The sequence below is a fragment of the Amblyomma maculatum genome, chromosome 6 (assembly GCF_055883805.1).
Source record: "Amblyomma maculatum isolate TAMU_Amacu chromosome 6, ASM5588380v1, whole genome shotgun sequence".
NCBI classification, from domain to species: domain Eukaryota; kingdom Metazoa; phylum Arthropoda; class Arachnida; order Ixodida; family Ixodidae; genus Amblyomma; species Amblyomma maculatum.
Window position 1 is genome coordinate 173,677,264 of NC_139349.1, and position 14,844 is coordinate 173,692,107.

Genomic DNA, 14,844 nt, shown 5'->3' on the forward strand with positions numbered 1-14,844 from the left:
GGGGGTCAAAGACGCCACGCCGGCCTTCTCTCCAGCTGAAGCACGGAAGGCTCCTCGCTCTTGCCGGTTCTATAAGTCCTGTATACATGACAGCACCGAGGTCCCCATTACTCGACCCGATTTATGTCTACATGAACTCGCTTTGCGAGTCGAGATTTGAAGTTATTGTACAAGTTTTTTACTCGTATTTGATTCCGTCGAGAGCTCTCGAGAGCTTCTATTACTATCGGGAGCTTCGATTATTATTTTTTATCGTTGATGAAGGCTTTTAAAAAGCATTCAACTTCGCTGACGCTCCTCGCCGCTCCGGTTGCTTTTTAATCCCAGAGTTCACCATAACTCGACTCCCTGGCTCGACAAGCGGGTCAAGCGAGTTAACCTACACCCTGCAAGCGAGTTAAAGCGACCCGCTCCGCGGCTATTTTACTCGACCCGACTGCGTATACATGAACCGGACAACTGGTTTTTTACTTGACAGGCTTACTCGACCCGACTCTGTCGAGTCCATGTATACAAGGCTATTGTGAGCGAAACATAAGTGTCGCTGCGTGCGAACCAGCTCGCCTGTTTCTTGAACTGTGCAGCACCGGCCTGATGGACTCCTGTCGTGTGCGCCCAAACATCAACGAAGGATAGTATCTCAACAGAACAGCAGAAATCGATCCTGATTGCTCTTGACGAAAGGAACAGCGTACCTGACAATCGACCAGGAAATGCATCGGCAAACACGCCGCGAATTTTGAGCAAATACCAATGCGAGGGCGAACGCGACAGAAATGCGCTGACAGTACCGAAACACGTATGTGAAACAGAATACTCATCGCCCAGACGCACACTGTTCGCACTTTTTTCTCGACATCCCCAAATGTGCACCGAAATATCATAATCGACGGGCTCTGCATTTCCACGACAGCTGGGGTGCTAATCAGCCGACGGAGCAATCAGCAGGAGTGTATCGGTAGCCGCTGGATCTCGCACCGCTTCATGAGCTCACGCCAACCTTGCGTGAACGGCAGACGACGACACGTAAGCGTTCTCCGGCGCGCAGTGGACGGCTATTCATAGCGTGGCTGCACTCCTTCCCACGACGATGAGGCAGTTCATAGGAGTTCGTGGCCACGCAGTGAAAAACCTGCGGCCTCCCTCCCTGCTTGAGAGCTGTGGACTCCTCGTTCGCAGGGAAGGGCGTACACCTCGCCCGTGTCCAGACAGCGTCGTTCCGTGTTGCGCCACCAAGAAACACGACCGGCGGCGGTCAGGTTCGGACGGTCATCGCACGGCAGGGGTCGTCCTCGAGGGGAGGAGGAAGCAGCGCGAGAGAGCACCGACCGGATGAGCGGAGCGAACGCCCGATTGAGCGGCACTCACGGTCAGCATCAATGGGGGCAGGCATGTACTACTCAAGGCGCGGGTGAAGCACAAACGGAACGCACATAACAAGTACAAGAACGCCGGCTGACGCGGGTGAAAAAAATTTCGGCGCTACCCACGCGCCCTTTCAATTTCTTCCGGCGGTGTCATCGGAAAATAATTAGAAGAATAGAAACAAACCGAACCACAAAGGCCACAAGTAATCGAACCGACCACACGGCTTCTCTGAATCATTCAACGTGCTTCGAACAAGCAAAAGGGAAGGGAGCTCGTTAGCAAAATAACGCTTCCTATCGGTGCAAGCAGCTGAAGCGACCTTGAACGAAAGCCGCGGCGACGTCAATCGGCGCCCCGAAGGTCTCCGGCAGAGATTCGGGGAATCATGGCAGCACTCAACCACCATGGCTTGGGTTTTTCTCGCGACATTTTTCTTCAAAAAAGCATCGTCTCTCGAATCGACGACGGAGCTCAGAGCGATGTCCCCGTAACTTGTACACGTTGCCGTCGGCAGCTAGCCACAACAGAGAGATACGCTCAAAAGCGCCCTTCCCCATGCGCAATGGGCACCCCTTACTGGTTAAGTTAACGACCTTAAGTGCCCAGAGAGCCGACATGGCGAGAGAAAGCGGCCACGGTTTCCGACGCACTGCTGCTCTGAACTAAATAGGTCATGTGTCGCGAGTGACGGAATCCAGAGAAAATGCCGCAGTTTTCTGAACGACCCCGAGCACATCGATCGCAGGGTACCGCCCGTGTTTGCACGGGAGAACCTTGGAAGGCAGCAACGCAAGGACCCAATGTATGACCGCACTAGGGAGAATACGTTGGGCCCGCTAGCACGCTCGCAGCGGCCAAAGAGATGCGGAGACCGAAGGCAGTCGCTTCAGCGTCAAGAAAAGATGTGATGGGAACACCGTCCGTCGAGTTTCACTCGATTTCCTGTACACTCAGCAAGTATGCTGGAAGCCACCGGCTGAAACAGACGCGACCATTCGCATACTTATGCTAAGAACATGTGGCCCGATGCGCTGTGCAAGCCGCGATCCTAGCAGCAGCAATGTGCCTCGCGCACTTTACGAAGGGACCGTCGCCAAGTCCGGAGGGCGAGCAGTGAGGCCCTTCGGGAGGCGAGGAGGGGGCCGCGGGCAAGGGACCGGCCGGGGTCAAGGCCGCATCGAACAGCCAACCGGCCCGGCAGCCAAGGTTCCTTCGCGAGGCCCCTCCGCGCGGCCGAGGTCGCCGCTGCATGCAGGGGCCTCCTCCCGGAGACGACTGCGACGCCATCTGTCGCTGCGGCGACACTGTTTGAACGAAGAGCCGCCGCCCCCCTCAAGCACGCGCAGAGAGAAACCATGCCGGCGCAGTGAGAATCCGCCTTCATTTCTGGAACCATGCCCCCCAACACGACGTGGGAAATTGACGCGGCCACGGAACGGCAAAAGGGGATATGGGACGATGCCAGGGCAGTCAAAAGTAAAAGAATCTGCGCAAACCGTTGTGCCGCTCGAATCAAGAGCCCCTGCTTTAACCCGAACCACAACACGGGACTTGTTCAGCTTTCAGACACTGAGGTACAAATGTAATCTTCTCCTGCGTGTTGTCAACGCGCGCTCCAGGCAGTGAGGCGAAAAATCGACATCAGTGCACACAAAGAAGCACGAGTACCGCTCGGGCGCCCCTTGACATGGCAGCGCGCGGGTTACCCGAGACGCTCCGATTACGCTGCTAAGGGTGCCCTTTTAGTGTACCATAAAGAAAGGATTTGTGCACTGCACGAAGCTGAAGGCTTCTCGCGCGTCAGCTCCTGCGTTACCCTCCTCCAGAGCAGAGAGGGAGAGAAGGCAAGAGGAGTCAACCGCAGGCGACCTTGGAAGTTCAAGAGGCCGGCGCCGAACCGCGAACGTGGCCTCCAGCTTTGTGCGCGGAGGAAGGGGGCCGCTGCGCGCATGGCGAGGGGGGGACACAGGCGCCTCAAGCCGAGTGGAACGCCGACTGCGCCGTGTCCATCGCCTTCGATCGCGCTGTGACAACTGGGCCGCAAAATGGGGACGCGAGAGCTGACCAGGCGCGCTCCGTCGTGTCGTCGCCTTCGACTACAGTGCAGGCTTGCAAACTAGTCTCCGCACTGTTAACGCGACGACGAAGAAGAAAGTGGGGTCTCCACTTCGCCTCGGCGCAAACCAGAGTCGACGGCGGTAGTTTAAACGAACGTGGAAAGCTCGCCACGGCTTTCGTGGTAGAATGGCGTCCCCGGTAAGAAGAAAAGAAAATGCTGCGCGGGTTCGGCCGCCGTCACGAGAGCGCGAAGAAGGGGCGGCGGCCTCGGCTCCTTCTTCCGAGGAGAGCGGGGATCGATCTCATCGATCACGGCGGAAAGGCTTTCACGGTCGCCGAGGACAGCCCGACCGGAGGAGGTCGCCGGAAGAAAGGAGCAAACAGCCGGCCGCTCCACGAGACGAGAGTTATGCAGCGGCCACCACTGCGCCCACAAGGCATCTCGCGCACTGTCGATTCCCAGCATAACTGGGTGGTAGATCTGCAAATGCACGCTCAAAGATTCGTGAACGCTTATGCAGCGCGAGACACGTGAAGCAGCTGTAATCGCACGCGCGGGCCAACTTCCGTCTTCGAAAGACCACGCTATCGGAGAGCCGCCGAGGTAAGCACGTGCGTTGACATTTCTGCCCCGAGGAATGCCAAGAGGCAGTAAGCTGAGGCTCGCTCTAGCCCGCACCTGCGCTAGGACCACGTGCCGTCCGCCTACGTCCGCTCAAAATTCCTTGCACTACTCCCACGAAGCCACCGCTGTTCCCCAGGGCAGCACGAAGCAGTGACAACGAGTGGCAGACGCCGACCGCAAGTCAAGAGAGTTGCCCCCTTCAATGAGAGACACGCGAAACTGTAGCAGCCCCATGAGTGGTTGATGCGCAGCTGCGGCCTGTTTACCCCCGCTGCGGTGGTTACGTAAGGCCTTGCAGCGGCTGTTCCGGCGCTGGGATTTAGTTAGAGCGTCCCACAATGCCATCCAGACGACGGTATGCAAAACAAGCACACGTGGCAATAAAGGAACGCCGTACTGCAAAGCAGGGCAGCCAGAATCCGGCCACCCATGTTTAAGCACAAAGGCTGCGACGAGATGCGGTTCAATTTCGCCGCTTACGTAACGGAGCCCCACCAAGACAAAGGCGCCCAGACCTGATTTTTTTTTTTTCCTATAGGGACGACGCCAACTGGTTGGGTGCGCGGGTTTCGTAACTGCTAGTCGGACAATGCCTGGTCGGATCGAAACACAGGGACGCGACAGTTCCACGTGACAGTGCACGTCTAACGCGGTTTCCAACAATGGATTCGCCGACAGAACAACGCTCGTTGCTTCACACGAGGCCCAACGTGTGATGAAAATGCGGTAAAAGTGAGGGTAAATTTTGCCACGAAAGATGATAGCTCGATGCATGATAAACGAAGTAAAACAGGGACAAAAGGAGCATAAAGCGCAAACACCGGAAGAGCTGCGCACACATTCGGACGGATATAAACAGCTCCAAACCCAAGCGAGAGCTCTATGCCAATGGTAAAACCGAAACGGTCTGCCGAGTCTATTGTTCTGAACGCTTCGCTGCTGCACGCATCAGTGTAAAACGAGAGACTCTTCTTTTGGCAACAAAGGGCGTTGTCGAAAGCGGCAAATTTCGTCTCCAAGGGACGGAATTGCACTCCCGATAAAGGATCGCAGAATTTCAGATTATCCTCCAAGGAGAAAAAAAAAAAATATAACAGCGCCACCTCGGGGAGTCTCGGTACGATCCGAAAACCGGGAACTTTTGCTTCCGCCCAACAAACACGGCCTCTCTGCTTTCCGCGCGCCATAAAGCAACCGCATGCGACCGCCGATCAATCGCGCATTGAACCTCCCCTAGCGAAAGAAATCCCGTGACATGATTTCTGTGACCTGATGCGTCACCAGTAACGAAATCGGGGAACGAACCAACACTCCTGAGCCAAACTGCGCTAGACGCCAAGCGCAACGCGGCAGCATAGCTTCGAGATGTCTAGAAATAACTCCAGCAAAACGTTTGCGACAACGGAAGTCGCTGTGTGGACATCCTTCATCGTGCACACTTTCTACTTTCCTTCTCTTCCTGATGCGATGTCCACTCGGTACAAAGGGACAACAGCTTATAACATTTGTCAAACTAACAGATTTAATGCAATCCGAATCGAATGTCTTTCGGTGCTACAGAGTAAAATATAATGCTACTCGCAAATGGTGGCAATTACGATTAGCTATAAAAGAATACTGCACTTAAGGTACATCAGTGCGCATAAAAGGCGTCTGAAATCACTGTGTAACATTTTAAAGCTGATTAAAACAGTTACGTACAATAATTGAAGTGAAAAAATTACTTCTGGCTGTGTTGTAGCACTTCAGCCATAAAAATCCAAGCTAAGTATCGAGTCCCCCACAAGCTCGATAAATGTAAATAAACAATATGGCTGAACACCGCGGAGCGCGTATACACAGTGCGGAGACACGTAGAGCATGCAATTGACGTCCAAGCACTCAGTCACAACTTTAAACAGTCCTGAGATAAATGCACGGGGAGAAGTGGCCGCCAAGGAACACAGAACCTAAATTATCGTGAGTCGCTGGCATGAGTGGACCACTGCTGTGACCGAGAGTAATTACATTCCACGAGAACCTGCAGTGCGAATAATTTTACACCTAAACGAACAGTTTTTTTCAAACAAAACTCTAGAAATATAATGGTCAACTTTCACTGTGCGCAGAATATTTTCATGCGTTGCTTATTTCTGCTGGATACCTGGCGTCGAGAGTACACATTCGGTTCACGATCGAGTGCGAATGAGTTCCCCAAACTCATTCGATGAAGAATGTCAGTCGAACCTAATGACATTAGATGCTAATGTCATTCCATTCCAATAACATTAAATTTGCTCGTATGACAGCCGCTCCTACATAATAACCGCTAATTTAAAAATGACAGCTCGCGTGCGACACGGCCGCTGGAATACTCCCGAGCCCGCTGACAGGGAAAAAAAAAAAAGCATGCTTGCACACAAGCAGGAAGCCGAGTCGAAGGAAGCTGGGCTGCTCCAGAGTAAAGACTGATACACAGGTTCCGCTGCCCTCCGCACCGCTACGAGTGCCGCGGCGGATATCGAAGCATTAAAACCCTTCACACATTATGCTCAAAACGTGGCGCGAACGCACGAGTTGCCAGGCTTCTAGCGGGATTGGGTTATGCGACTACGCGCTGGAAACTTGCATAAGAAAAGTCGCACACTCCAATGTTCTGGCTGACGAGATGTCCCGCAGCATCGGCTCCCTTATGATCGATTTCTATAAACCTTTAATGGAAAACACAGCGCAAAGGAACGAAAAAAAAAAAAATAGGAACACAAAACGCTGGGGGTCCGCCGAGGTCATGGCAGAACCGTGCTATGCTCTGAATCAGGTTGGCGTATACTGCTATTCACTCTGATCCTAGTTTCCCACCCACTGCGGAACCCCATTTTCGGGCGTTGGAACACCCTCTTGGCAGTTTAGGCGTAGTTCACCACAGTGGTTCACAACCGGCGGCGATATAAGAGATAAGTGCGGGTCATCAAAAATGGCGCCAAGCTGGACGCGCTACGAATTCGGCGGCATTCGCTCGATTCCGCTGTTTCGATTGCGGATTTTTATGACAGCAGTAACGAAGATTGCACGACTCGAACTTTCATGATAAAGTGGCCTAAAGTAAGCATAATTCCGGCTCATTGTTGAGTTCATGTACCCACTTTTATCTTTCCTATAGTTTCAACAGCACGGGAAACTCCGGTACGCGTGGTGCCTTCTCCAGAACAACAGCGGAAAAGCTTTTATGGTTACATCGAAAAGGGTTTGACTGTATAGCTTTCTGAGAATAGCTGCAAATTTTCAATTTCGATGACAAGCCAGGTCACAATGTATCATCCTCCACAAGGCATGCCGACCACAAAACATGTAAGCTGTTAGCGCATAATCCAGAAGGAAACGAACGTATTTAGCCAACTGGCAGCGTCGTTGTGAGACTTACACGCTTTTCAAAATAGACTTCATCACACAACTTATTAGTTCCTAGCCAATTTGGTTTTACTGCATTTTGTTGAAGAAATCATACGTCAGACTCGCAAAAACCACATCAAGGATTGGATGGCAACCACTCCTACCAAACAACGAAAAGGGAAAAAAAGCTGGAGACAAATGCGCAAAAATGTTCACAACAGGGAAAAAGGCAGAGAAAAGGCTTTATATTCTGGATTACGCTTTTTATTTTGATGTTTATGCTATTTCGACCTATGTTGTTTTTCAGGAAGTACGCAGAATTGCTTGTCATGTTACGTAAATTTAAACGAAATATTTCGCATTCAATTTGAAAGACTTTTTACTATCTTTAGAGAGGGCTCATGCAAATAACTCATTTAATATATCTTTTTCCAACACACTTAAGAGTCGTGTCTTTTTCCCGGTCAAAAACTAAAGGAAACGAAAGAAAGTATACAAATCATACCTCAAATTTAAGGGAAAGGGCATTATACCACATTCTGTGCATTATTTCTATTGCGTACATTTGTTTTTTTTTTTTTTTTTTTCATTTTTCTATGTCTTCTTCCGAAAGTTTACTCTGAAACACTCTTTCACGCAATGCTACGTACATTGCGTGAAAGACCGTATGTGGGCTTAAAAGGAGCACAAAAGAGCTAAATTTCGATGTATTTTATGTGTTTAACTTTTACCATCTTTTTTTTTTCAAAGACTGGATTTTTTCTTACAGTGACTTAGCAGGAAACAGAGCGCCAAGAAACGTGGACACGAGAGATACGCAACAATGTCGGAGCGGCTGCAGCCCAAGTGCAAACGCAACGTGGGTGGTCGGCGTGCCATGCAGCATTCCAGCGTGGCTAGCATCATGACGGCTAGAAATGCAACACAGCGGCACTTTTAGGACAGGAAGGAATAAAAAGCCGGGCCACCACCGGACTATGGTGTCTTGTCTTTGTCCGCGTCACATGTTGAGCTGCTGTTGTGCCTGCAGGCTCAACTCGCAGCGCCAAGAAACAGCCACGCTCCGCTGCTGCCTTTCCGTGCAAACGCTCTCGTAGCATCCCGAAATAAACTGTCTGACCAACGCAGGCGAGAATGTGCCTGCTCCAGATGGCATTATGCACGAGTCGAATCGTTGGCAAGAGGCACATATTGTCATGCTGATTAACTGGCAAAAAAAAAAAAAAAAAAAAAAACATTCCAGCAGTAGAGACGTTTCAAATGCAAACGCATGAAAGCAGCCAGGTGGGACATATGGACCGGTGCTCGCAATGCCTAGGTGTGAACGTCAATGTGTGTGTGACTGAACGAAAAAGAAAGGAAGGTGCACGGGCTTGTAACAGGCGATGATCACTACCACTGTTGGGACGGCGTGCAGATAGAGGAGAGGGCGCCACGCAGATTAATAACGCACCACACGCGTGTGCTTCATCTGCACCTCCAAAAACAACCCCGGAAAATGCAGTTTGTCAAAGCCAATTTCTCTCCCCGCACAAGAATTTCCAGAACTACTGCTGAAGTCATGCAGCTCAACGTAAGCCGGAACTTCATGTCATCATCAGCCGGACTGTACCCACTGCAGGGCGATATGCCTCTCCCATATTACTGCAATTAATCCGACCCTGAGCTAGCTGCATCCACTCAACCCCTGAGAACTTCTTAACCTCAGCTGACAACTTGACTTTGTGCCTCTCCCTTGGAATGACCTTTCTTACCCTTAACGACCATTGCTTTCCTCTCTTCGCACTACTTACCCTGCCCATTTGTTCATTTTCACTAGAATGTCATTAACTCGAGTTATTTCTTTGATCCACTCTGCACGCTTCCTATCTCCTAACGTTACGCTTACCGCTTTTCGCTCCATAGTCCTATGCCTTGCCCTCAACTTAAGTAGAACCCTTTTCTTTAGCCTCCACGTGTCATGCCATACACAGCAGCAATCAGGTAGAACGAGAGGAAGGTTTACACGGTATGAAGGTGCGATCACGATGATCGCTTTGCCCACACGAAGGCAAGTCAATTTGTCGAAACGTTGGCTCGACCTGCGGGACGTACCCCCTTTTACCCTTGTTCAGTGCCCCTTCATACAGCTGCAATCAAGACACATATGTGAATGTTTAAGCGATAAAGCGAACTGCGCTTTGCACAGTCTGCATCCATCTAATTCGAAAATAGACTCAGAACTGGGAGGAAAAGTAGGCGGAGATAAGTCAATAGTAGAATTTTAAAGATGAAAAACAGCGAAGCACGATCCGCGTTCTGCCTGCGGTGGCCGATAAGAACAAAGAGCGCAAAGCGTTAACAGCGCTGCGTTTTCGAAATGTCTTGTTGTCTTATAAGTACAATTAGCAGTGGCACGACGGAATGACAGCTAGGTCAGTTATGGACACGAAAAAAAGAAACATCAAAATAGATGAACCACACTTCCAACGAAAAAATGGTGAAAATCATGTAGGCGGGAGAGGGGGTTGAACTCCTCTTTTTAGCAAGGACGTGTGCCTGATTTCGGCGGCCTCAACAACGTTCAGGCTTCCTTCAAGCAGCGCACCACCTACAGTGTCAGAAGACGTTGACCGTGTGCGCGCACAGTGGTGTACAGCAGCAGAAAAACAACAGCCCGGGGCGCTGATTACTGCAGCCGCGCCCTGAAAGGGGGGCTTCCGCTCGATTCATGCGCCGGCCTTATCTGTCAGGGGCAGCGAGGTGGGGAATGACAACAATAAGAGGAATAGTAGCAACACGCGCGGCATTGCCAGCACCTGCGTAAAAACATGGCCGAGCTCGAGCAAGCGCGGGAAACGCGCCGCGTCGCCATAATCGCGAAGGCATGCGCGCAACTACTCTTACAGTGAGGCGGAATGTTGTTACGTTATGAGCAGTAAACAAAGTCAGAACTGAAATTCTGCTCCTCACATGGTTAATGAACCAGCAACAAACGCGAGTAGATCAGGAATCTCACAAAGCCTGCCCCGCGCCAGATGAGAATGACCAGCAGGATCCAAGGGAAACAGCCGAGAAAAGGCACGGCTGCTCCAAGGCGAACTTACCGCAACTAGTTTTGGTGAACACCGTGCGTTCTATGTTCCCACGTTTGGTCAAATCACAGCGCTTACCGTGCGAGAGGTAAACAGGGAACCAAACGACGTTTCATGCACAACGAAGGGGGGCTCAACAGCGCGCACACCGCAGGCCTCGATTTATCACCGCACTTACGGCACGATCGGATCCTCGCCGACAGGCATCCCCATCGCGGCGGTGCAAGCGTCGTCGTTCCCACCTTGGTCCACGGAGGCAGCGCCGAAACACCGCCGCGCACTACTAACCACACAAAGAAGCACAGCAGCCGAGAAGCGTCCTCGATGGACCCCCCACACTAAAAACACATGCGGCCACAGAACGACGCTAGTGCAGACAACAGCGGGAACGCAGCCGAGAGCACGGCCTCGGTTCGACCGGTCGACTGACGCTACCGCCATCGCCGCCGAAGCAGCGCCGGCAGCGCCTCCTCTCCACGCCGCTCTCCACATTCGTCCGCGACAAGGGCGCCACTTGCAACGCAGCGGAGGACACGTTCGATTTGCCCCTGCGAAGCGCGTTCAGAAAGCGCACGTCTCTTCCTCCTCCCTTGACGTCATCGGCCTCCCAAACTTCCCCACACTGAAGGCCGAGCGATGCGTATGCTTCGGGTTATCGGCGACCATTTCCCGGATCACCAGAAATAACCGTCACGATCAACACGCCGGTATCGTGCGATTTTTGTAAGCGAACGACCGATGATAACAAAGAGACCCTGCAGGAGCAGATTCCAAACAAGACTTCAGCGCAGTCGCTTGCCTTTCTCTTCCGAAGAAACAGCAAATTTTCCACAGCCGCAGCCACTCATGATTGTTTGAACCAATAATAGACTGCATTTTATTTCCGCCCACAGCAAACACTTGCTAATGTTAACACCAAAGATGTTTTGCGCGGACAAAGCGTTTTTCTTTTTTCTTTTACCACTACGTAACTCCGCACAGGGCCCATGAACTGAAATTTTACGCCAGGTTGGGCCAAAATTAGTAGCTTAGCAGGCTGTCAGGACGCTCATGGTTCCAATATTTAAGCGTGCTCAAGTACTTGATAAAGCCACAAACGCTTAACAAAAAAACAAACAGACACAAACTGATGCATCAAAAAGTGCACACACATAGAATAACAACCAGATGTGACAGCTTTTCTGGTCACTTTAAGATGGCGCCGCCATGAGTTGAACCTTCACAAAATGGCCACAGGGGCTAGCCGCATTTTGAAGCTGTTTACTAACTGAAACAAGGGTTTTTGGACAGAACAACCACGGAGTTTGTTTTGGGGCAGACAAAACCCGCTGCCAGAACGTTCAGGTCTTTGCGCAGCTGAATTGTTCGACAAAACAGAAGAAAAAACAAATTCACCACTGCAGGCAACGCCGGTCAAGACACCTAAGATCCCATGGCACAGCGAACGGAATGACCACCACAGTTATTCTGACCGTTTAGTACCAAAATACTGACCTTACGCAGAAGAAAAAGACTGCGGCTGCGGAAACCTCTCGGATAGCACGAAGCTGATTGGGAACAGTAAACCAGCAATGAGAGCGTCCTCGAGCAACCGTTCACAACAAGGGTCGCCTTCAAAGCGGAGCGCATCACGGCGGGGGTGCGCCGAGGTCCACCCGAAGTGGTCCTTGAACCCTGCTGACCAGCGGCGGTCAAGCGCTGTCAGGACGGCGCGCTAATGGCGCAGCGAAGAGGGCGACCGGCGGTGTCAACGTGCACGGCAAGCAGCTGCAGCCAAGGCAAACGAACGGGACAACCCGTGGTCGTTACCCCCTCTCCACGACGCTTCCTTCCATGGGGCCAATGCCTCGGAGGCGAGCAGGGAAGAAGGCGCAGGGGTGGGTGCCCCAGCCAGCGCGGGGCGCCTCGCTGGCCCCCGCCCCGACACTCCAAGAGCCGGGATGGGAGAGGAGAACCTCTGGAGCACGCCGCCCGGCGGATGAGAAGCCCGCGGAACATCTCTCCTTCCCGGGGAAACACTGCCCAGCGCTTGGCAGGAAAAACGAAAGTGGAGGGGGCCCGAGAAGGGTAACGAACGATAGCCGCAGGGGAAGAAAGAGAAAAGGGTGAAGGAACGGAGCACTCCTCCTCCTCGCCCCCGTAGTCGGATGCAGCCGCCAGAGGAAAACGGTACAGTCTGAACTGTCTTCTCGCGAACAGCCACGGGCAAAGGCACGCAAACGTTTATACCTTACCTACGGCAATTAGCTTACTTCGGCATTGCGGAACTTAGGATGTCGGAAAGGCAACAAAAATGCGTTTAAGCGCAAATGGTATTGCTACCTTAGTAAACCGAAGCTTGTTGTACGTGTGACTCAAACAGATGACTAACTCGTTTCTGTCCGAGCTCGACGAGAGTCCTTTGGCTTCTAGTGAGTGACACAAAAATCTGCACGCAGCTTAGTGAAAGGAGGCCAGCGATTCGGGGGGCTCCGCCACTAAGTTCGAATATCCAAAGAGCCAAGCACAGCGAGCACGGAAAAAGGCAAGGAGGACGGTTCGTGTCAGTACCAACCGGACTCCGCGACCAGGTGGCCACCGGTCGGCGCCGACATCCGGCGACCTCGCGGAAAGCGCGCAATCCAAGACCGGAAGGAGCCGACCTGCCCAGGCGAGTCACCTTCGGGGAGAGTGCGGGGTTCCGCTGATGCCGCACAGCGCGACGACGAAGGCAGAGGAGATCGTGATATCCGGCCGCCCCGTACCGACTAGTTGCACCTGTGAGCTCAAGCTTGGTCACCCCTGGCGACCGTTACGACCGATGACCGCATCCTCATCTTGCGACCGGCCGCCAGTGGTGACTGGTGAGCTTGCAGCCACTGATGAAGTGCAAGATGCTAGTGTGGAAAAAATAAAATAAAATAAAAGCAACGATAAAAACTGGAGCTGAAACAAGACGCAACATAGACGACACATAGAACCGGACGACGAACGCAAGCAGCACCGGCGTCTTTAAGCATTAAAAAATAAAAATGCTCCGTCGGCGCGCCGCAGCCAAAACGAAGGGAGAACATGGAGGCGAATGAATCTGGGCGACAAGCACTCTCTGAGCCTAGGCTGCAGGCGAAGCAATCTGGTTAGTATGCATGTGCGGGCTGCGCAACTCATAGCAGCGTCGGACTGGAAAACACAGGCACGGCAACCACGTTATCTGACTCCATCGAAATGTTATAGAAACGCGATTCGCGGCAATAGATTCAGGCCACCTCGTTGTCATTAAAAGGCCCGACCACATGGCAGTGTTTTTTCGGCGTCTCGTCTACGGGCGTCGTAGCTTGGCGTGCGCCGCAGAGGGTGGCCAAACACCCGACGGGGTACGAACTGTCGTCTGCATGCAAAGGCATGGGGGGATCCTGGCAGTCTGAAAAATTATCCCTCGCCAGTAGCTAAAATCGCCCTATTCAGCGACGACGGGAACTTCCTGGGGAGGGAGACAAAGGGGAAGCGAAATGTGCCTGTTGTGGCGGGTACTAATTAAACCGGAAAACGCTGCACATGTTTGGCGAATTTCAGAGGCCCGTGTTATAGCGATATGGCGAATTTTTGACGATTTTCAAATAAGGTCCCGTTCTAAGCCCAATATCTTAGGAACGTTCTCTTGGCGTTTTCAGGACACTAGAATGCGATTGCGGGGCCACATAGGTATACCATGAATGCATTCAGTCGACAAAGCGGCACTTGTGCAGTTTCTGTGTAATCATGCGCTGCCAGTGCCGTATACATTCGGCTGGGACACGAGTGCCACCATGGCAAAATCCCTTCGTGCAGCTAATGCTGACAGATACACTTGGCAGTGTTTCACTCTTAATAACTTAGACGAAGATCGCGAGAAAGAGAGATGTCAATTGGACCATCTGAAATAAAAATCATAGCCTTTCGCGTCCCTCGTTACATTTGTACGAATGGTGGATAACGAGACCTGCCAGTACTCGAAAGCCCCGGATTAACGGCCCGAGTGTTTCTCACATTCGGGTGACTCACTACACATGCCGTGTTTGACGTATCCTGCTCACCGAGGCGGAGACAGTGTACATTTCAGCCGAAGAAACGTAACATCAAGCGCTCTCTCGGTATTATATTGTAACAGCCTGCTTCTGTCATTATTATTATTTGCTTAGATTTGGGTCTAAATATTACAGCTTTTTGTCTTGTTTGTATTAATTTGTAGACAGTTTAGTTTTGACCAATCATGAATTATCAGAGCAGTGTTAGCTTTATTCTGAAGGCTGGCAGAGTCAGGAAAAAAGTATACTGGCATCATCTGCATACATTACGTATTTCGCATCTCTATATATATTTATTAGCTCATTT

General features: G+C 51.7%; 1 protein-coding gene across 6 annotated transcripts in view; it reads right to left on the reverse strand.

Annotated features, from left to right (window-relative positions):
• The window catches only part of LOC146187427 (protein roadkill-like), a 180,455-nt gene that overhangs the window by 34,388 nt on the left and 131,223 nt on the right, over positions 1 to 14,844 (reverse strand). Inside the window, exon 1 of one of the 6 annotated variants that reach the window (XM_084607690.1) lies at positions 10,673 to 10,937. The exons of 4 other annotated variants lie outside the window; for them this stretch is intronic. The gene's annotated coding sequence lies outside the window, so the exon portion shown is untranslated. Of the gene's footprint in view, positions 1 to 10,506; positions 10,649 to 10,672; positions 10,938 to 14,844 lie in introns of those variants that run through there. One more of the 6 variants, XM_084607692.1, reaches the window with a different exon arrangement.